General features: G+C 55.6%; 1 long non-coding RNA gene across 2 annotated transcripts in view; it reads left to right on the top strand.

The window, feature by feature from the left end:
• Nucleotides 1-4,919, top strand: part of LOC115278139 — a 17,389-nt gene extending 12,470 nt beyond the window's left edge. For both annotated transcript variants that reach the window (XR_003902721.1, XR_003902722.1), the window contains exon 2: nucleotides 4,053-4,919. This is a non-coding gene — a long non-coding RNA (uncharacterized LOC115278139). The remainder of the gene's footprint in view (nucleotides 1-4,052) is intronic.
• The last annotated feature ends 4,251 nt before the right edge of the window (nucleotides 4,920-9,170 follow it).

Raw genomic sequence — 9,170 nt, 5'->3', positions numbered from 1 at the left:
GTGGGCCAGCCCTGGAAGGTGGATCTAGAGAGGCTGAGCTAGAACCGGGATGCGGGGGGAAGAGGGTTCTTAGGGGAAAACTAACGCCTCGTTTCTTAGGCGCCACCTGCACTCGCTCTTGTGTCCCGGGACAAGTGTGGGTGTGTCGTGTGGGTGTCTGGGGAGAGTGGTCTGCAAAGGAGAACAGCCAGGTAGATGGGGAGATGCAAACAGGGAACGGGGTTTGCAGAACCGCACGGTCCTGCACCCCCTTTTGCAAAGCCCAGTCCGGCTCTCACCGACCCCTCCCTCCAGATATGCTCGGTGGAAATCAGAATAGCTGGCCTTGGCAGCCCGAATTGTACGGTAACTGGGAATGTCAGGATCGGAGCGCACCCCAATCAAACGGAGCCCTCATTTGGAAGGGTCCCTGAAGGTGCTGAAGACCTCTTGGGCAGAAATGCATCCAGCCCTTGGTGAGCGCTTACTGTTTACCAGGCACTGTGGTAGACTTTATGATCTGGTCAAAAGCTACTTAAAGAGCTAGAAAGGAAGACAGACAAACCATAATTGAAGAAGTACATTGGCTACATGGGCCGGCTAGGAGTGTCTAATATTAGGTCCTTATTTTGTAAGTTCCTGGAAGGGAAAGAGAGGACTGACGGGGCTCATCCTGTCTGCAACTCCAATCGCAGTGCTTGGCAATTGGTAGGTGCCCAGTAAATAATCTTTCCGTACAGGAATAAAAGTCAATGAAGAAAAGGAGAGAGGGACTCAAAGGGCATCTCTGTGCTTTTGGAAACAAATGACCACTCCCAAAGTGCACTTTTTAAAAACCAGCATCAAAACGGATTAGTTACCCCCCAGATTCTGATATGTAGAGTGAAACAGTGAAAATATGGTTGTGAGAATAGAAGTTTGGTCCAATGGATAGAAACATCCACTAGGGCATTCATTCCACAAATGTTGATAGAGGGGCTTTCTCTGTCCATGTAGTCTGCTAAGCGCCAGCAACACTGGGTCCTGGCTGGCTTGATGCTGATTGTCTTGAACTTTATCCACTGTAGGGAGTAGAATGTATTTACGTTTCCATTTCAGAGAGGAGGAAAATCGAGGCCCAGGAAGGGTGGGGTGGGAGAAGGCTTACATTCAACACCTCAGGCAGGAAGGCCAAACTCAGTCCAGCCCCAGCTTCTCTGCGTTCTGGGGGAGGTCGGACCAGGTGGCGTTTTCCGATCCTGGGAAGAGGCAGGAGCGTCTGGGAGCCCTGAAAATCCCAAAGGGCCTTCAAGGTCGTTGTGGGTGCCCGGCAGTTTTCTGGAGTCAGAGTCTACACCCTGTTGAGGTTCCGGAAGGACTTCCCCAGATCTGCTCCCTGAAGCTCCAAGCTCCAGGCTGTACTGAGGGATCTAACTTCTAGAGTCTTCCATCGGTTTCTTCCAGACCCTGGCACCCACACCTTTGCCTAGGACTGGGCAGTACTGTCACTCTTCACGGAAAGGGTCTGTGGGACAGAGTCTGGCCCAAGGTCACAGTGCTAAGAATGACCTCGAAAGAGCCTTTACAACCCCTCCCCCCACCAGGAGTTTCTGTTTCTGTGCCGGCCTCTTCCCTCATTGGTGGCCCAATGACCAGTGCAGTCTGGCACGTGCAGCCTGTTTACCCAGTGTTGGTTGACTGAATAAACGAATCTTTGTTTGTTTGCTTTTGGGTTTTAAATAGAGAACCGAACTAAAAATTGAAATCATGATCGAATAAAGGGGAGGGAGGTGAGAAGCTCGCCTTCCCGATGTGCGTTCTGGGCCCCTTTCCACCAGCTTTACAAAGACGGCTATGATTTCCTTTCGTCTCTATTTTAGTCCTAGACCTCGTTCGGTTGATTGATGATGGAGACAAGCTGACCCACCGTTGAGGTCAATACAATCGATGAGGTCCCCCCGCAGCCGCTGGGAAATCACCCTCGCTGCTGCGCGCTTTCGGGTTTTGGAGTTTCTCGCTCTTTCGCAGTTAGTATTCAGCTGGAGGCAGGATGGGGGCAGCTGGGCGGGAAGAAGGCTCCAGTCCCACAGGAGTGAGCCTCTGGGCCCACCAGGCCGGGAGATGGCTCTCCACCGGCAGCCAGCCCTCCTAGCGCTGGAAAAGCCCTGGTAGATTTCGTTCCACAGCATCTTGACCTTGGAATCAAGCACCAGGATTGCTCCGGCAGCAACCGGTCCGCGCTCCTTAGCCCTGGGTTACCTCCTCATCTGCAAAACGGGGCTTTTGTGAAACGCTCTTTACCGGAGACAACAGTTGTGAAATGCGCAAGTGAATGGTAACGTTCTAAGGACTTTTCCACCGTCAGCTCATCACTGACGACAGTCCGAGGCACCAAGTGTCTTCTCAGTGAGCTCCGGCCTCCTGGGGAGGAAACGGAGTCACTCAGGGAGATACAAAGACTTGTCCGGGTTTCACAGCTAGTTAGTCTCTTGTGGAGCTGGGGTTCCGCCTGGGATTGTCGGCCTCACTTTTTGACTTTGAACGGGGAGGCCCCGCGCGTCCGCACCCAGTAGGTACACAGTGGGCATCTGTCTCCTTAACCTTTCTGCCCTTCACAGGGAGACATTCCATTTAACCCTTGCCCAGGCAGATCTGGAAACTGCCCTAGCCCGTCGGTCCCTTCCTTCTGGAAGCAAATGCAATTGGTTGGGCGGGGTCGGGGGAGGAGGGAGCGACGGGCTGACAATCCTTCTTAAACTCTGGCAATCCAACGCTTTCAAGACTTTTTTTTTATACGAAGGAAGGAGTGTGTGTGTGTGTGTGTGTGTGTGTGTGTGTAGAATCAATATGGTCCAGACAGCCCTTCACAAAGGGGCTCCAGGCGGGCGCCTAGGCCCCACGGCCCCCGCCGCACCGCCCGCGGCGAATTAATTGGGCCCCGAAAGAAGAGGCGACCTAGCTTCCAGTTAATTAGTCAAGAAATGAATCAAGCCCCAGCGACCAGGCAAAGGCCCCTGGGGCGCGGGTTTTGTGTGAAGAAAATTGGTCGGTGGGGCGCTCCCCTTGGGCCGGGTGGGCGCGGTGGGGAACCGAGCTGGGACGCCTCGGGCCGGCCGGCGCCCGGCGCCTTGCACTGCGCCTGGCGCGGGTTCGCGCACTCCTGGGCTCTCGCTTCCGCAGTCTGCCTCCCTGCTTCTGAGTTTCTCCTCTTGCTGGTTCCCCACCCCTCCTCCTTTTCCGTCTAGGCATTCACCTTCTCTCCTGCTCTCGGGCTCCCTAAACCTTCCTAGGGTTTCGGGTTTCCTGCTTTCCCTCTCTCTTCGCAGCGCCTCTCGCCAGGATCTCCAGCCGGGACGTCTCTCTCTCTCTCTCTCTAAAGTCCCGGGCTCAGCCAGGCAGGATCTGGAGCTGGGTGGTTTGGGGACAGCAACAGCAATGGGGACGTTGAAAATCCGTGACTTAGAGGGACGAGGTGGCCATGAGCCCCGGCTTTGGCTCCCTGAAGCCCACTGAGTGTCACGAGGGACGCAGCTCTACGCGTCCTGCATCACCTTGCATCCAGGCTCTTCAGAGTGGTTAGCGGAGTCCTCTGTGCAAAAGGTTTTGAAAGGATTTGTTAACCAGACATCGGTGTCCCCGTATGATGGAGAATTAACGCAGATCTGCAGAACCCAAGCAATGATTGGGCGCCTGCTGTGTACACTCCTCCCCCAGCATCTCCAGTCTTACCCTGTCAACCCAAGCAGGGTTGTTTTGTGGAAAGAAGTTCCATTGGAGGGAAGGGAGGGGAGGTACAAATAGTAAACCTGGTTATTTCAAGGTCTTTTGGCTCCATGTGCCAGCTTCTTGAAATAAAGATATGGCATTCAGGGCTCAGAGAAGTAAAGTGATTTTCCTGGAGGCACACAGCAAAGGGGAGGCGAGGCTGAAGATTCTATCCTCTTAGGGAGGCATTCGGGGTCGAGATCATTTGCCCGCCTGTCCAGGCCTGGTCCCTAATATTTGTGGACAGGAGGAGGGTCGTCGGGATCACCTTCCCTCCTCCTGCAGTGGCGGCTAACTCTGTATTTCTCTCCATTCTTCTGTCTTTCTAGCTTCTGTCTTTCTAGCGTCTCCACTTTGGACTCTCTCCCTCAATTGCACACGGAATCCGGACTCAGGTTGAGGTTCAGGACGTCCATCTGCTGCCTACCACCAGGATCGGAGCTGCGGAAGCAAATGCAATTCCATTCCATGCCCTCCCTGCCGTGCCCACCGCCCAGACCCTTGCTTTAGGCCTCAGTTTCCCCACTCCCTTCGGGTTGGAGACATGACTGACGACAAGGCTGGAAGCAGAGGAACTGGAGGATTGGATTGATAGGGTCGGTTGGCGGCGGGGCTGCATTGCTGGCTGTGGGGCGGAGGGGGAGGGAGTCAAGGTGAACCGCCGCCTTTGCCTCTCCACCCCTCTGCGGACTTTGACCGACGTCCACGCACACCGGAGGTGAAAGCATCCCGCACTAGGAACAGAGCCGCCGACCGCCATGACCCGGTCTTCCCTAAAAGGCACCCACAGCCTGATGGGGCTCAGCGGGCAGTGTGGGAGTGCCCTGCTGTAGGTGAGGACGAGCCAGGTCCCAGCCAGCAGGTGCACGCTTGCCCAGTGGTGAGCGGGAGCACAGGGCACGTTCTTTCTAGGACTGCCTGCTCCACCGGGGATTGGCCTTGGTGCATGGCAGACTCCCCCACCGCCTGGGTCAGTGGTTCGTTCCCACTGTGTTCATGCACCTCCTACTGAGCTTTGAAGGTGGCCTCTTAGAGCCTTCGAACTTCCGATGAGTCCCATAGTCCTTCTAAGCCTCAGCTGCCTCTTGCCACAAAGGACAGGACGGGGGTAAATGAGATCAGGGGTGGACATGGCTCAGCCACACCTTGGTGCCTAGTAAATGCTCATTAAACATTAGCTGTTTGGGCACCCTAAACCCTCTGGGTCCAGTCTCTATTGATCTCATCTACTCTTCGTATGCACTTGTATAAATCATATACATTTACTCAAAGTATATATTTTCGAGTATTTCGAGGTATGTGCCCATCTCTTCTTAGACGACTCCGAGCATCTGTGAAGCCCCAGTTCTGTTAGTATTGCCCTGGCCCCGTCCTGTGCCCAGCTCAGCCCGAAGCCCCGCGTCTTGCCCTCTTCCCAAGTTGACCCTGAGGTGAGATGCTTCCTCAAGCTTCCAGTTCAAACCTCATGCCCCTGTGGGCCCCCTTCTCGAATCTCGGCATCTCAAAACTGTAAGTGAATCCAGAGATAAGAGCGCTCCCTTCCTCCCCTCACACAGGAGTCAGGGTCCCCGCTGGGCTTAGCGACCGGGTGTCTAGGCCTTTTCCACCACCCTAGCCGCTCTTCAGGTCTCCTCCACCTCCTGAGCTGAGGGAAAGTTTCTCAGCTCTACTGAGGAAGAAGAGTTTGTGGAGAATGAAGGAACGTTATTGGGTGCCTTGGGCGCTGTGGGTGAGGCCGGGTGGCATGGGGAGGGATTTCAGGCTCACAGGTGGGGTCCTGAAGGCCTCTGGGCCCTGGGTGCCGCTGCGTGTGGCTGAGGTCCCCACTCCCAGGCCCAGACTCCTAGTCAGCGACAGGAGCCCTCCATCCCCGTCCCCAGTCCTCTGGGGCCCTGCACTCAGCCTAATGACTTGGGGTGGGGTGGGGGTGGGGAGGAGAGAGGAGTGATGGAACAGGACACTGACAGGGAGGCTTGGGGGCAGGGAAGGAGGGAGGGGACGCTTGGGGAGGAGCAGGAAGGACAACCCAGAAAAGGGAAAGCCGGGCAGACCCTGTGAGATGGGCAGAACCCCTTAGACACCTGGAGGGGTGGGGAGCGGAGGTGAAGGCGGACCGAGGCAGTGACGGGGAGAAGGACAGGGAGGCGGGGTGGAGATGGGCGAAAGAACAGAGGGGAAAAAGGCAGAGTCAAGTGCAGAGACAGAGCGAGGCGCTGAGATAAACAGGGAGACAGAAGCATCCTTCTGTCGAAATGTGGGTGCCAAGGGAGGCACATGGGGGGGGACGTCCCGGGAAAAGGGTCGGGTCGCCGGGGAGTGCACACACACAGGCCGGCCACGCCCCTGCCGCCCTCCCGCTCCATTACTTAACATTTGGAGGTGATCGAGCCCCGCATAAATGCCTCCATTAAATCATGATTGAACTGCTCCAGATGACCAGATCCCGAAGCAGCCTCGAGCCCTCAGGGAATATGGTTTTCAAACCCATCTGAGGCGTAAGATACCAGCAAGGTCGCAGATAAGTTATCATTCATTAGGGGTTTCCAAGGGCCCCCGTACAAGGCCTTCGCAGTTGGGGGTGGGGAGCGTGGGGCTGAGGGCCTGGGAGCCAGCGTGGGGTGTGGGGAAGGCGCTGCATTTCCCTCTCTGCCAGTGGCCTGGTCCAGAGCCCCTTTCTTGCCTGGCTTGGGCAGTTGCTCAAACCCACGAAGAGGAGGGTACAGTTGGTGGGGGAAAAGCATCCCCTACTCCAGACCCTCCCCTCTTCCCCTCCAGATTCCCAGAGTGCATTTGGCGAGATGGGGAGGGGAGCAGCCTCGTGTCCTAGAGTCCCCCTCTGGACAGGGATGGGGCGCACTGGTGGGATGGTGGGGAGGAGCCCCCACTGCTTGTGGGAAGGCAGATCCTTGCTCCTGGGATGGGTGGGAGGCTGGTGAGAAATGCAGAGAAGAGTTCCTACTAGAGAGGAGGCTGGTTAAGGTGAAGGTCTCCCTACCTGCTCACTCCAAGCAGAACAAACAAGCCAAGAGTCCCTCTTCCCCGAAACCCTGCCTCCCAGTCTGCCCCAAAGGGGTTTTTAGAGAACATTTTCAAGGCAGCAACTAAAAGGATTTCTTTTCCTTTTTTCCCCCTTTTTCCCTTCCCTTCCCTTCCCTTCCCTTCCCTTCCCTTCCCTTCCCTTCCCTTCCCTTCCCTTCCCTTCCCTTCCCTTCCCTTCCCTTCCTTCCCTTTTTTCTTTTCTTTCTTTTTTGTTGCAAAGGCTTGTGTTTGCTTTGCTTTAACAAACAGCTGATGGAGTTTGGTGTAATGGAACTAAAAAAAAAAATGTACCCACAGGGCAAGCCAAGCATGAACTGTGAGCATGCACATTCGTGTGTGTGTGTGTGTGTGTGTGTGTGTGTGTGTGTGTGTGTGTGTTTAGGCCTCCTGAGCGGGCTTGTGGTAATAAATGGGACCTGCTTCAGGTGCAGAGAGCTGAGGGGGGGGGTAGTGGGAAGGAATGCACGGACAGATTTACACCTGTCCCTACAGCTGCCGTCAACAACACTCACAGCCTCCAGAAGTGACCCTTGGTGCCGACTTGTCTGGAAGCCATCAGGGCTAGTTTTGAAGCAGGAATCCTCAAGTGGACCAGAGGGCGAGCTTTGTCCCGCCTGCCCCCCCCTCCCCATTGCTGTCCTCAAGTGCTGCCCAGTGGAGTAGTCTGGCTGCCTAGGTTGCCCACCAGCCCCCCCCACCCCACCCCCCTCCCCATTTCCTCTGTCAGACAAATACCATCATTGACTTTCAGCTGTCTTTGGTCCTGCCGCCTAATGAAGGCTGAGGGGGGGAGGGTTTGCAGTCAGCGCATCATGGCCGCCCTCCACCCTCCTCCCAGGAGCTGGGTCTGGCCCCAGGCATCTGCTTGGGATTTCTAGCTCCACCCTTCAGCGAGTTTCTGCCCCCTGCCACCAGCCCCGCCCCACCCCACTGGCCAGACAGTTGAGTGACTGATAATATCCAGACGCCTCTGGAATCTCGCTCCCAGTCTTACCAGTGCTCTGCCTGGTCTGCAGAAGTGGGGGCAGTGGGCAGCAGGCGTCCTGCCCTGAAACTTGTTGCCACCTCTCAGAGGCCGATGAAAGCCCCACTCAGCTGGGCCCTTCAGGCCCGGGGACCCTGGAGCCAGGCCGCTCAGAAGGCATGTTTGACACCCATGCTGGGAACTTGGAGTCCCTGGCTTTCTACCCCTGGCCCCACAGAGGTCGAGGAGGGCTGAGGCGGCAGGGGGCGGGGGGCGGCGGATGGCAGGCCACCAGCTCCCAGAGAAGCCACAGGGGAAGGCCTTGCCCGGTGCCTGGGAATCACCAGGCACTGGGGTGAGCATCTGGCCTGCGTCCCCTTACTGGTAAAACTGGGGGTGGGAGGGGGCGTCGCGACTCAGCGCACTCAGGTTTTACACACCTTGGTTCTGCCTTCACCATGATTCCCTTAATGTGCATTTCCATCATCGACTCACTTTTTCCAAACACCCCATTTGTTGGAAATGAAATCCTCATCTAGGTTGTGTCGATGAGCTTCTGTCTCACTTCCCAGAGGGAGAAGGGAGGGGGACGCTATACACAGTGACAGCAAAGCACTGCTGTTACAAGGCTCCGAGCCGGAGGCTCACTGCTGCCTTGATGATCATGCAGGACTGCGGTCCAAGGGTGCTCGGACCCGGTGAGCAGGAGCCTAAGACTGGCCTCCGTCGGATGGTCTGGAAGGACTGTCTTCCTCTGTGAGTCAGAGCCATCCAAGGCCATGTTCATCTCCTACATGCGCGCCCCTTTTCGATATTTCAGGGAGTGTTGTGCAGCGTGCTTCCCTGGAGCTTTTTAGATAGTGTAGGAACATTAACAATCATTTCGGGTTTCTGGGCTCCGCTGCTGACCTCCGCTCAATCATGGTCAAGGCTATCACGGTCAAGGCTTTGTTTCATGTATTCCAATCCCAAGAAGGACGTGGCCACCTTGTGGGACCACAGACCCCTCGGGCAATCTGGTGAAGCCTATGGATGCCTTCTCAGAAAATTTTCAAGAGGCACAGAGTTGCAATTTTACAACAAAACAATATTAAACACAAAAGTAGAGTACCACGGAGGCTCCTAATGAGTAGGTGCAATAATAGTGCAATCTACCCGTGGTTACAGGATTGTAGTTCAGAAGTCGGGATGAGCACGATGAATGAGCACCTGTAATGCGGTGTGAAAATACCTGTGGTTTTATTGGTGGCCGAGTCCAGCCACTGCCAATCCCCCTGGGTGCAGTCGCTTACAGTTATAATGGAAGGAACTACTCATTTCACTTCAAGTTGGGCAAAAATGAGAGTTGAGTGAAGTCCCAAGTTCAGAGACCCCGGAATTCGATCCATGGGCTCCCGTGGTCCTATAGGAGTCTGTTGGGGGACATCAGGGCAAGAAGCAAGAA

Source organism: Suricata suricatta, chromosome 14 (assembly GCF_006229205.1).
Source record: "Suricata suricatta isolate VVHF042 chromosome 14, meerkat_22Aug2017_6uvM2_HiC, whole genome shotgun sequence".
Taxonomy (NCBI): domain Eukaryota; kingdom Metazoa; phylum Chordata; class Mammalia; order Carnivora; family Herpestidae; genus Suricata; species Suricata suricatta.
The sequence above is the reverse complement of the archived record's forward strand: the minus strand, read 5'-3'. Positions and strand labels throughout refer to the sequence as shown.